Source organism: Syngnathus typhle, linkage group LG18 (assembly GCF_033458585.1).
Source record: "Syngnathus typhle isolate RoL2023-S1 ecotype Sweden linkage group LG18, RoL_Styp_1.0, whole genome shotgun sequence".
Taxonomy (NCBI): Eukaryota; Metazoa; Chordata; class Actinopteri; order Syngnathiformes; family Syngnathidae; genus Syngnathus; species Syngnathus typhle.
This window is the reverse complement of record NC_083755.1, coordinates 7406521-7420547: the sequence shown is the minus strand read 5'-3', so window position 1 is coordinate 7420547 and position 14027 is coordinate 7406521. Positions and strand designations below refer to the sequence as shown.

Sequence of the window (14027 nt, the reverse complement as noted above, 5' to 3'; positions counted from 1 at the left end):
AAGTATAAATCCTGTTCGGTGGCGGAGGAGAGACGAATGCGTCTGGACTCAGGCGGCTGCAAAAGACCAAGTGGGTTTGTCGGGGATGAAGCGAGAGAGGCGAGGGGCGTGACGTTGCGCGCCCACCCACCACCACCACCGCCACCACCATCAAATTTCATTACGGCGCACCCTCCCTCCGCACAAAATGGGTCACCTACTTACGGACACTATATTAGGTACACAATGCACTTCAAATCTGCCTTAAAACTATGCTTTTGGAGGTCACCCATGAAAACTTTACACCCAATCTTTCTGCGCGCTTAATTCTATATCAAATCAATGATGTAATGCTCAATGCCAAGATAGTGTGAGCGGACTGATAATGAGCGAGGAGGCATCGATTGCGTCAGTGCATGCAGGCATTTAACAAATTGACTGCTCAATTTATTGCTCTGTGTTTCCTTAAGTTGCTTTAAATCCCCCGCTTCGGCTTCCTTTTTGTTTGGCAGATATCAATGGAGTGTTTTTGAGACCGGCCTAGTAAATGCACCCAAAGTCAATATTTGTGCAGCTCTGAGTGCTGCGAATCGAACATGTGTTTGTTACACTTGAAGCGGCCGGCCAAGTGATTTAAGGCTCATGTCAACAATTTGCTCGTGCCATGCAAATCGTCGCTGCAGTGTGTTGTATTCATGTCGGCAGTAATGCTGTGCTTTACACCAGTGATTCAAAATTAATGGAATGTGGACTAGTAAATAAAAAAATATATAAAATAATAAAAAAATAAGTTCATAAAAGTATTTTTAAAATAACATTTACTACAAATTTAATTCACTTGCAAAATAGAAAAAGAAAATCGACACTGTCCCTGTATTGCTAAGCATTTTTGTCGTATGTTAGAAAACTGCCAAAAATGAATGCATTTTGTTTTTTTTTATCTTAGCTTCAACGGCAAAAGGCAATTGCGAGTCTAAAGGTGACAAGATTTGAACGTCAGGGCTAGCTGCCAATCTATTGATTCGACGCCTTGAGGAAAGGAACCGCGCTACTTACACTTAAGCAAATCTATATTGGATGAAAAATAAACACAGAAAGTGCAAGGGGGATGAAAAGCTCCCTTGTCAGCGCTATCTCAACTAACCGCTGACATTCATTCCTTTAATGTGTCACTAGTAAACAGTGGCAGGATGAGATTGGACTAATCAATAGCGCCGTGCGTTTACTTTGTCACAAAGATAAGCAGCAGATGGCCTTGGTTCACTTTCCCCTAAAAGGATTCATTTGCTCCTAAAGGCCCGGCCGTAAACGCAACTTAAAAGAAACGGCGCCTTTGAATATTTGATGGCTTTGTCCGAAAGGTCAATAAATGGCATGACCCCGTATAAATGCCTCCGCCTAATCTATCAAGTTGATCACTAAACTAAAAAAGGCCTAGAAGCTTAATGTTGTCCAAAACAACAGTGCCACTAAGTGGACAATATGAACAAGTACACACTTGTATTTATTTTTCCTGCTGAATCATATCCAATCATACTAATGACACGGCCATCTCGTATTAAATATTATTTTTTTGAGCAGTTGCCAATGTTTTGTTCTACTCGATCCATATTTTATTATTATCACCACCAGACCTGAGATGTGGGTCATTTCCCGTGCAGCGCCTCCCACGTTTATTCCCCCCGAGAGGCCCGGTGAACTCTTTTCATTTTCTCGTTGTGTTATTTTTTTTAATGACTCTGTAGAAGGAAAAGTTGAAACTCCTAATTAATTTCCTTGCCTGATAACGCAGCACGGACAACACACAATGCCGTCTCAGGAGGACACAATCTGATTAGCACTCCCCGAGCCGCCCCCCCCTTTGCTTTAGTTTTGAAATTGTAAATGAGCAAAAAAAAAAAAAAAAAAAAATCATCAGGCCTTTGTTGAAGTCACAGTTTCCCCAAGGGAAATTTAAGGAGTCACTTTTGGGACAGATAACAATGAATGTGAACATTTTTGTAATAAGGTGTATGACTCAGGTCACATTTAAAATGTTCAAGTCAATGCAAGTTGGGCCTTCTGCAAAAACTCCTAGAAGTCACCAGGGGTCAGTGTTGACCCATGGCATGGACAGATGTTGCTGCATATCCTGCTACTCTCACTGATGATGCTCTGACAAAAACAAAAAAAAAAATATATATATATATATACCCATCATACCCTATTCATGCAAGCTTTTAATGGAAAAGACAAAATGCATCAAATAATGCAATGTAAATATAGTTAAATGAAGTCACTGGATAGAAATCCTGCATTAAAAAAAATCTAGAGTAAATAGGAAATCAAAATCTAAACTTCACTTCAATGGTGATATATGATTCGGGGTTACAGACAGCCTTTCAAATGACATTGCTTTATCAGTCCTCTGAGGTGTACAAATCATGCAGGACACAAATGAAGATCTGTTTGTCTTTCTCTTATCCACCTGCAGCAGTCAAGTGAAATATTTGTCCTCCAAGGCTCCATCATAGCTCACCGTTTTGCTTGTGAATATTGTCCTTTGATTTATCATTTTTTTTGGCCTGCTTGCATGGCCGCCCTCGCTATCCCCGCTTGGTATTCCCTCCCACACTTCCAATTATCCTTGACGCGATAAGACGGCGTAATGCGACACGCAAGGGCAAACAGCGGCTCTGAGCAGAAACGGATCGCCCGGCCGGACCGCTTATTCCCTTTTCAACAATTCTCTAAATGTATTTTAAACCCCCGAGCAGATTTATTATTAATTGACATGTGATATATATGCACACAAACCTCCCAGCACGGTCCAGACGGACGGAGCGTAGCTATTATATCAAGAATCCACACTGCTCATTCTGAAGTACATTAACATACCACAAGATGGCAGCAGAACAAAGTTTTTTAATTAGATATTGTTGGCCTAGCGTCTCCCTCGCCGCCGCCCGCTAACCATAAATCTGCGGCGCCGGCAAACGACTTCTCCTTTCGACAGGCGGAGCGCCGATTGTTATTTGCCGTGATAAAAAGACACCGTTGCAAAGTCCCCCTTGGAAGGGACAATAAAAGCAAATCTATGAGCAGACTTGTCACAATTAAAGTTCAGAGTTCACTGCCTGCGGTGTTTGCGTCAATTAGGAGGCTCATTAGCAGCCATTAAAAACATCGATGTGCATCTGGCCCTAATGACATCCAACGAGTACAGTACTGTAATCACCAAGCTATTAGCTCTTGGAGAAACACTTTTGTTCAGTATTTTGTGATTGGGAATATTGAATGTATTATTTTTAGCTTTATTCCTTTATTTTTGGAGAATATATTTATATATTTTTTTCCCATGACCGTTGTAGCGTGCTGATGTGACTTGAATTGTTTATGCCGTTTTACAGATCCCCCCCCACAGCCAGGCTCAAGCCTTCCGATATATAACTTTGAGAAATGGCGTGGCGTGGCGTCCCCGTCCCCTGCGCTCTGATGGATGGCTTTGACTGATTAAATGAGATGTCTCCGCAGCGGCCCGCTTGAAGGTATGACAAACCCATTTTTACAACGTTAGGGCGCCACGTGAGCGCAGTAAATAAACAGGCAAAAAAAAAAAATTGCCCGGGAAGTGAACTGAGTCAGAATTATCTTGGGGCACAAGAACAAGAAAGTCATGAGGTAACTTTACTATTTATTGGTGGTGTCATCTTACTGGGGAAAAAAAAAAAAGTTTCTATTTCCCAACCTCAACTGACTTTATCCTCAGAATTCTGATTTTAAAGTGACAATTCTGACTTGAAAACTTTCTCAGAATTCTGAGATAAAAATTCAGAACCCCGTCAACTCTTTGTTTTTTTTTTCTTCTTCACTGGCCCCTAATCCCCTTTTGTACTTTTGCCCTTTTATTTATTGACGTATCGGCGGTGATTTTTAACCGATGAGTCGACTGCGCCAATATTCCTGTGTGGAAAACAATTTGAGAGGAGGGAACCATTTATCAAACCATGTCTCGAGAGTCATTTATTTTCACCAGCCTCCCGTCTTCACTTTGTAGTTTCTTCTCGAGGAATACACTCTACTGTTGCTTGTGTGTGTGTGTGTGTGCCGTTGGTGGAGGGATATTGATGCAGTGCTGCCCGAGGAAGACCTCTGCACATGCTGTGCATACAAAGTGCTGCAGACATACAACCCACACGTGTCACTATTTAGTACTCTCATCGGGAGCTTTGAAGAATCTCCTATTCCAGAAAAAAATAACCTTAATCTTCCCACCATCGTCAAAATAGTTCCGCTGATGCTAATGCTAAAGTCGGTAAAGCGCGATCCGGATATTAGGTGTGCAAATGAAGAATGGAAAAATATTTTCCCGCCTGTCACTGTACATGGCTGGCAAAGATAGATGGAGAAAAATATATGAAATAAATAATAGTCACGGAGCAATTAAGTGAAATTGGATCCTTTCCCAGTGGTTGGGAATCACTGGAGTAGTTCATTAAGTTGCTTTGCATCCTTTTTTCTCTCCTTTCAGCCCTTCTGAGCCATGCATAAGTTTCATCCGGCATGAAATTCAAATGAGCGCGTCTGGCAGGGAAAAATAGGCCCACTCCCTTTTTCCCGGAGGGGAGGGGGGGAGGCTTGGCTTCTCCAGCGTTGATTAATTTTTATCGAAGCAATCTCCGTTTGTTTGGGGACATCGCTGAGAGCAGGGGGAAAAAAAGGGAATGGGGGCAACATTCAAATGCAACACGACCGACTAATGGAAATAAGGCCGAGTGGCATTTGGGAGCCTCAAAGTCAGACCTATCCCCCCCGCTCAGTTTCATGACTTGCTGACTGCTGCTCAAAGAAGTCTTATCTTCATTTGATAAAAGATAAGGCCCACTGTTCTGTGGTGCTGCGCCGTGAGTGTATATAAATCAAAAGGCTGATAAAAAAAAAAAACGTTAGATAGCGCCAGTTCAGCAGATGACACTTGCTCCTTGTTTGGACTGCACTCGATCAGATGAAGATACGGCGCATAGGTGACATGTGGACTACTCAGCCGAGTCCTCCGCCTCTGCCGCCGCCGCCCCTCAAGTCATACTTTGCCTGACATCTGCTTTTTTTTTCTTTTTTTGAGCATTCATCACAGCTCAAATGGCAAATCTCAAATGTGCAAAACGATCGCAAGATGTTTACAGAGTAGATTTGTGCCACCGTTTACTGCAAAGTGAAGCGGGAAAAAGGCGTCAGGTGTTTAATGAGCTTAGTCGAGATAAGGCGGAACGTCAACAAATTGTCCAAAACCGTTTCACGCCACCAAAGAAACTGAAAAACAAACCTTGACAAATAAAATGCAGATGTAAAAAAAAAAAAAAAGAATCTGATTTGAAAAAAAAAAAATGTATTGAAGTGCAAAAAGAGGTCGCCAACACATTGCTGCGCAAGAAATTATTCCTCAAAAATATTTCATAACATTTCCGCCGCCGAGGAGCAAATAAAAAATGAAAGCAGGTAATTCGGGCTATTATTCCCACATCAAAATAAATCTCCCTACGTGCTATCTACACAGCTGGAAGTGCATCCTGCAGGTGATGGGCCACTAAGCCGGCGCGGCGCCATCGCCGCCATCGCCGCCATCGCCGCTTTTAATTGAACAATTCATAATGCCACGCCGACCGAAGGTGCGCCGATAAGACCCGCAGCCGCTAAACTGATAAAATGCCTTTATCACACCGGCGCGCCAATGTCTCACCACCGCTTCCGTCGATGAATTTGCCTTCCTCGGGCAGATACGAAAAGAAAGTGGCGCCCACCAAACACCAGCGGATAACAAGTCTGCCTTGCTAAGTTCCATACTAAGCGGCGCCATCTTGAATCTTGTGCTATTCTCCGTCAATGGCTCCGTCTCCACGGCGACTTGTGTCTTTGAGCAGCCGCTGACACTTGAAGGGAAATAAACCCGCCGTAGGAGGCCGTCTCTACTCTTGTCACTCTGTCTGCTGTTTTACTGCCTTTGTGCTTCTTCGACAAGCCTTCGCCCAAGCACAATAGCGAGGTCGTCGGTATGACGTGAAGCGGGTTCCCAGGGTTTTACGCAATGTCAAAGCATTGTTGGTTTATACAGATTGAATTCAGACCTATAGGGGGCAGTAACCTGAGTCCAAGTGGGTGCCGCTGCTAAATTTATAACCCTAATATCGAAGTCGATAGCTTGATATCATCAATTTGGCGAGGTGGACAATTTATGAAGCAAGCAGAATTTCCCATCACAGCTTGGGAATTCCCAGACTCCAAGTAAGTACGTACGTAAGCACTACTTTGGGCCGAATGGATCCATCTAGGTCAACCTCTCAGTGCTGCGTCCGTCATTATGCGGAAACATGAAGAGAACAAACAGTGAGCCGGAATGAAAATAAGATAACGAGGACTGGAACATGGTGTTGAAAATGGCTATCTGGCTCTCCCCGAAGAGATGAATAATGCAAAATGGCTGACTCCGTGTTGCTTTTAGTTTTTTTGCCATGTGAGTAAACCTCATTAACAGTTCAAGACCAGCTACCTATTCATGAGCACCACATAAATATTTTTTCAACATTCCTCGTCGAGATGTGAGCTCGGCTCACGAGGGCCAGGAATGAGACTCAATCTGGCCTGACCTACATGAGAAAATCTCAACTAGGTTAGGCTGTGATGTGCCGGAAGGCCGGCTGGCCTTCTTATTATTCTATAATTCAAGTGCCCGGAGCTTCTTAAGTGACCAATCCCATCCATACGTATATATGAGTTCGCCTCGGTTTCTGCGGCAACGACATTTTGGCATCATATTGCAATATTTTAATAATCACAGCGGTTTTTTTCCCCCTCAATGAATTTGGCAATTCTGTGTCGACTGTGAGATGGAAGCTCAACACTTGATTTGCGGGTGGCCGTCTGCAGCCAACCAGCCGCAGCGGTGCTAAATAATATAGCAGCCTGTGATGTAAGCTCACATGATGCATTTTTCATGAGCCCACTTAAGTCAGGAGGTAATTAAAGTTTTTTTTTTTTTCTTTTAAAGCGAAACTCGACCCCCATGACCCCCATCAGGTCGTCATTACACTGCGAAGCCTGTCCCCTGCCTGACAACGGTGCTCGGCGATGACTCCGTTGTTGAGCACCACGCTCTTATTTTGTTATATGGATAGCAACAGGTAGAATGACATTTTAATTAATCCTCTGCCAGCGGGTTAATTGTTCTGCCTGTCACTGTATAGTACATCAATGATATTGAGAGATGAATCAAGATATGAATGGCCCCGATAGCGCTGACTGCTCTGTCACTTTTTTTTTTCTTGTTATATGCAACCTGGGATTTAATTTATAAGTATTTTCCTTCCTTCCTACCGTCTTCTCTTGTTCATATTTGCCAAAGCTAAAGTGGCCTTAACTTCAATTGTTTTAAAGCAACCGCACATGAAATGTCAAGCGGCGTCGCTCCGAATAACGGATGCGCGGCAAACGATCAACTCTGCAACTTTTTCTCCCCGCCGTCGGAGAAAATAACTTATTGCTTTTCTGTCACCGTTTTTAGGGCTGGCCGAAATATGATGAATTGGGGGAGCAAAGTGGAGAATTTAGCGGCTAAAAAGGCAACGCGTCCCTCAGGAGTGGCTGGAGAACCAAAACGCCCGTCTGAGAAGTGGACAAGAACAAGACGTTAACAAGTGAGTGGAAAGTCGTGGCGGCGAGAAGGATTAAAGGCTTACTCTGCAAAATACACAATATAAGCAGTTCAATTAGGGATTCTGTGTTTTTGCGTCCCTATATAGGACTGGATAGGGCAGCCAATTTAAAAAAAAAAATCATTCCAGCTATTATGTCGCCCTCCTGTGCATTAATTAGTTTCGGCTTCCCGCATGATCTTTACATCCACTACACAAGATTTAATCGTCTGCTTTGTCTTGAAAGCATTTGAATCCATTAGCTTGACATTATTTTATTGTCGGAAAGCACAGTATTGTTTGATTCGGGCCGTTTGGGAGCCCATTACCAAGCGGCGGCTTCATTTCACGCTTCTTTAGCAGATCCCATCAGATTTATGGCGGAACCGGGCGAGAACCTTCGAGGCCGCGTCGCAAACATTTACGGGGCGGCTACGTTTTTTTTAAAAATCGTGTCGATCTGGGAGGAAAGGTGCAAAACACGGACGGCCGCGGGCAACGGAAAGAATCTCGAGTGACCTTGGAGTTGGGTCGGGCAGTTACGCGCCTGTCCAAACTGAACAATAATATCGTAAAAGCAGACGATTCCATACATTAGGCGATGCCAGTGCGTCTAATCAAGTGTCCACATTTGTGTCGCGTCGGCGTAATATGCTTGAAATGACTCGAGCGGGCTCGTCTCCTGTGCGGGCAATGTGGCGGCAAAAGAACCATTTGGGTGTCATTACCTTTTTGGCGGGGAGGGATAATAGCATTAAAGGATTATGACCACCATCTGAAACCAAGCAAAGAGAAACATGGCCTCTTTTTGCACCAGCCGTTCAGCGAGGAGGAACCCTAATGCGATCGGCCTTGACATTCTGCAAAATGTAAACTTTGTAGAGGAAATCGAAGCTAGTGTTGGTATTTGGAGCATCGTTTTGGCAATTTATATATATATATAAATAAAAAAAAAAGGCGAGTTACGGTTCAGCATCACTTGGCCGTCATCACCGCTCGTTTTCGTGTTGAAAGTGAGATTCCTTCCCGAGCGGATGTTAAGTAGGTCAAGCCGCGCATCTTTGCGGCTTGGAACGTGGCATGCCAAGGTGCTTAGTGACCAAATCCCCGGCGACAGATGTCACAATATTTGGGCAGTCCGAGTAAGCAAACATTCGTCTGAGTCCAAACAGGAAAAGGAGCTTGATTCGATTCGCAAGGATTCACGACTCAAAACGTTCAATACTACTTTTTGGTGATGCTGGCAGGAGTACTCAACAATTGCAAAATATCACTTTCCTAAATTGTGACTCTAAATAGTCCCATAGCTTCCGTTTGCCGGCTGCCGAGATTATTTTGGTTTCCAAACGGGAGTCTGTTGTATTCCCGATTCATTTTGAAACCAAACAAACGGGGCTTCTCAAAGGCAACGCGAATAATGCGTCTTTTGTGCGAGGTAATGCGGCTGCCATGGCAACCGCTACCTGTTCTTTGAGCTCATTGGTTAGCTAGATGTTTGCTGCTAACAATAAACGGCGCCCCCGTCCGTCGTGCCCCCGCGATCTTAAAGCCCGTGCAAGCAAGCAAACAACACACTTTGCTCTGTCCGCCAGTGACTGATGCCTGTTTTTTTTTTTTTGTACTCTTTGCAAGCTGCTCGTGTCTGCACTGAGAATGCAAAAGCAGGAATAATTTATGAGGCGCTCTCCTTGACACTTTGGCGGGCGGGGGGCAGTGCGCCGGTGAGGGTGTGAGCGAGGCGATCGCAACATGGCAGGTGAAAATAACCGTAATGCCCTTTTTTTGATTTGAGCCAGATCGCTTCTGATCTTTTGGAATTTTTGATCGAATATTTGCACACATTTTGTTTTTACTTTCTAGGCCGGCCCCGAGCAGCTGTGCCCTTACCGCAAGTAGGACGGCCGGTTTCTCGGGGCGGCGTGCTGGCTCAGCAGCCCATTTGTAGGTTGGCGTCCCTCGATGGCCTCTCGCATCTGTTGCTTTTCTTCGGCTGCTCTATTTACCTTTCGCCAGCTGCCCACGTCCGCCGAAAACTGTCTTCGGGCCCGTGCGCACGTGTTGATGTCTGCAATTTGGACAAAACTAGCTCAAACAATCTTGTCTGGCTATTCCACGCACTAACGAGTTAGAATCTAAAAAATCGGATCGATTTTAGTCGGGCTGAAATATTCAAGCCTTGTGAGTTTGGGTGGGCCACTTTTCTGATCAAGTCGCATTGAGCATGAAGCAAAGTGAATTTTATAGCTTGAAATATGAAGGAGGCGGTTTCAAACTCTGACTTCAAATTCTTTTTTTTTTTTTACATAATTCATCCAAGGAAAATCAATGGAGATCTCCCGTGCAGGGAATATAGTTGCATTTAAAGCGGCTTGCAAATCAACAATTGCAAAATAACAATTGAAGTTTTTAAAACATTTCCGTTTGCCGAATCAGAGCGTCACGTCAGCGGCGACGGGAGGCGGGACGACGTGAACAGATGGCGCCGCCATCACTAATTGGCGGCAGAAAAGAAGCAACAACATGGCCCTTGTGATGTTGATGCCGAGTTCCATTTTTTTTTTTTATTTGTTGCCGTCAGCTGATTAAAGTCAAGTGTTTTTCACTCTGGCAACAGGCCGGGCTGCTTTCGTCAAACTAAAAATAGTATTCACGGCGGATGACTTTTAATGTCGGCTTGTTAACTTTATTTAAGTCCACACGTTGGCAATCAGTAGAACACAATTTGCTATGAATTTTCCAATTTTGTGTGTCTTCATGCAATTGATAGGGCCAAGGTGGGGCGCTGCATTTCGGACGACGTATTTTCATCAACAAAAATAACACTGCGAGCAAAGCGCGTCGGCCGTGCGTATTATTAATTCGCCGAATGATTGTCGAATGTGCTCGGTCGCTTTCCCTTTTTTTGTGACCTTGATGGGGCCTTTTCATCCGTGGCTTTTTTATAGCCGCCGGAGGGGCCCCGGCAGGTATTTCAAGAACGCTCCAGCGAGCGTTCCAATCCAAAGCTTAGCTTTAGCATTGGAATGACCTCGGAATTAGCGTAATATCCACTCGGCCGTGTGGACCGGAGCCATATTGCGGCGGCCTGGAATAAAAGCGATGTGGACTCATGATGTGCCAGCTGCTTAATGGGACACTCTGCAGCCATCCTGGCCCGGGAGCACCACAATAAAATAGTGCTTTGCCGCCACCAAATAATAACAGTGCCGTCCAAAAAAGACAGACGCGTGGAATGGGAAAGCGGCGGGCTCTTCAAGGACGATGTCATGGAAGTGGTCGGCGCTAGATTACCCTCTCGTCATCTTGATTTTCAAACGAGGGCTTTGATTATTCCCGAGGACGATTCTCAGAGTCGGTCTGTGAGTCGTAAGCCTCCCGCTGTGTTATTTTCAAAGTCCGTGGCTTGCAAACCAAGCGCGTGAGCGCCAAGACAAAGCCGGGCTGAGTCAGATTGATCCCATCCGTCATCATCTCGGCTCGATTTGTTGAGATGTCTCGGCGGTGACGTTTAGCATTTCACGGGAGTGGAAAAGAACCGCTAAGGGGAAATAAATAATACAGTACCATGTGGTCATTGTATTTAAATGAAAGAAAAATTAAATGATTTCATTAAAAAAAAGAAAGATTCAATTAAAAAAAAATAACCAAACAGCTTAAAGTAAACATCACAGCACATTTCATACTCATATTTTTTGGATGACACAATCTGTTTCCATAGCAGCCACATGCAAAGTTTCTCCCCGAACCGACTCGCTCGCCAGTCGGGTTTGATTTGAGACGAGTCTTAAAACGCGTCCTAATCAAAGTGGCAAATGGCGATTGTGCGAGAACTAAATCACAACGTCATTTCAATTAACGGCGCACTTTTACACCTTTTTACGGCAATGATAACCAAACGGAACACGTCAGCAAAATTTCGACGCTGTAAAAAGCCAAATGGACATCAACAAAAGGTGCCGCGTGAAGATAAGAGCAGCTTCTAAATGACACACTTATCGTTGAGTACCTTTTGCTTCAAACTTCCCAAAAGTACCCCCTGACACTTGTGGAATTTTTTTCTTTTGGGTGTGATAATGATGGCAAAAAAAAAAATCTCGAATGGTCAAGATAGTCGCGGGCACTTTTGGGCCATCTATTCATAGTGAGGGGAATCCAATTAAGATTAGAAATGTACCTAAAGGAGAATGTCAAGACTTCAGACCGAGGGAGAGGGGGGAAAAAAAAGGTGCCTATATATTTTGAGAGGAAAGCAAATCATATATTCAAATGATTCACTTTATTTTAAGGGTGGGTGAATGGCAACATGAGCTATGGCGTTGGCGGTTGCTAGGCAACTTGGATCTTTTAATATGATCATAGTAGATGCCATTTGACTGACTTCATTTCAACTAAGCCATCATTATTATTGCTTCTATTTGAATTTTAGATTCCGAAAGTCATCCGAATGCCTGAAAAAAAAAATCTCATCCAATATATAAGCCACAGAAAATCCGCTTATGACAAACATAAGTAAAGTGGCTGGCAAGCTGCCTGATCATAAATATTGTTCTCGGTGTCTTCGGGGCAGCTCTGTGAATATTCGCCGAAATTAATTACAAGTCACCTGGGATGTAATTATAGCAAGCCAGGCTTCTTTGTTGTTTCACCCCCGCTCATCTTTTTCCATTACGCGTTTAGTATTCTCCATCACGCGCCTCCTTGTTGCCGCGGGAGCCATCTTGTCCACCCCCCACCCTCCCCGAGGCGTCTTCGGCCTCTTTTCACGGTGGCCGGTTTGAAGGCTCGCCGGTCTCCCCCGCCGGGAGACTTCTAGCGCGAGGCCCGGGGACATAGTCACGGGTCGTGAACTCTAGGAAGAGAAAGCGTGTGGAGTTTTGAAATTCAAATCTCCTTTTCTCTTTATGGCTCCCTTGGTTTTATTTGCGGGTCAGGAGGGTATGGCGCCGAGCACCTCGCAAACACGCGGAAAGTTTGAACAACGGACGGGCTGAGAAATAATTAGTATCGCAATGACACTTAAGAAATCAAAGTTAGCGAGTTCACACCCGGTCGTGCTTTTTAAATACCTCTCGGGCTAACAACATTCGGCATGTCGCTTTGGCACGTGCGCACGTGCCGTACCGGAGTGGCAAGCGACGAAAGAGAATTGCCACCAGCAGTGAAGGAGTCGTGAGTCAGTGTGCTGATTCTGCTCCGCTGAATATTTATTAGCTTGTACGCTGCAATGTGCAAATGTGAACTCTGAGATTGTATTGCTGTAAAATGGCCGCTGTCACAACTCGGGGGGGGGGGAAAAAAGCAAAACGATACCACCGCACAGAGGGACGTGGTGTTTGGCCACGGTCATAAAAGTATCAGCGGCGACTGCTGGGGAGTCGTTGGAGAAAAGCAAACGCGGAGTGAGACAATATCGCGCGTGACAAACGATAAAAGGCCGATAAGCGACGAGCCCGGGCGCAGGACGCCAAAAGGCGATTATAGAGAAGCCGCCTTGTCTTTGAACCGCGCTTGGACTTCCTCTCAGGTACGAAAGCTTCCCGCTGGATGCTTCCCACCCGCCGAGTTAAAAGCGCAATCGTATTACCGATTGTTGTCTTTAGCACGCGGGGACGGCGGCGCCATAAAAGGCGGGCAAATTGCCCGGCAGCCACCGATCCGTGATTTGCCCAAACCATTAGCATAAGAGACTGTTTGCTTTCAATTTGTAGCTGCGAGGGGAGAAATGAAGGCATGTAATCGGCCCGTGGATTCCAACGTCAAAACAAAGCCGCTCTTTGGAAAATCAACACTTGCTGCGGCAAAAATAAGACCAAAATTCTCTTCAATATCACAAGGTCTTTGAACCTAGCTTGAACCATCATCGCCATGGTTACCAGCACGTGCCACCCTCATCTTATTTCCAAGTCCAAAAAGAAATCACTCATCTCTCTGTAATTATCGTTTCATTGATGGGAATCGTGACTCGACCGCTCTCTTCCCGAAACGAGAAGCGCACTCGAGCTTACGTGTGAAGAACAAAACGCGGAGCTGTAGTAAATATTTTCCCCATAGGAAATAAAAGAATCGGAAAGTGAATCGAAAGAGTCGTTGAAATTGTATTAGCGGGACAGACGATGACTCAAGTTTGCAGTCATCCACGTATTATTGAGCGTTCCTAACAAATGGACGTGGTTGCGCAAGAGTGGAGCATGTTCACGCACCGTGCCCACTTATCGACCGGCTTGTCACATGTACGCGAGGGGCCTTTGCTCTTACTCGGACTTTGGTGCCTCGGCGCCCCGAGGGGATCCATCGAGCCGTTCCGATGCTGAAGCTTCCAAACAAGGCCCGATCGCTGCAGCTGTCTTCTTTCATGTTCAACTCAAAATTTGGCATTTTTGAGTC

The 14027-nt window shown here is 44.9% G+C and overlaps 1 protein-coding gene across 1 annotated transcript in view; it reads left to right on the top strand.

Moving 5' to 3' along the window:
• Positions 1–14027, top strand: part of nrg3b (neuregulin 3b) — an 88043-nt gene that overhangs the window by 273 nt on the left and 73743 nt on the right. The window contains exons 2-3 of the mRNA XM_061264958.1: positions 3369–3506; positions 7514–7646. The gene's annotated coding sequence lies outside the window, so the exon portion shown is untranslated. The remainder of the gene's footprint in view (positions 1–3368; positions 3507–7513; positions 7647–14027) is intronic.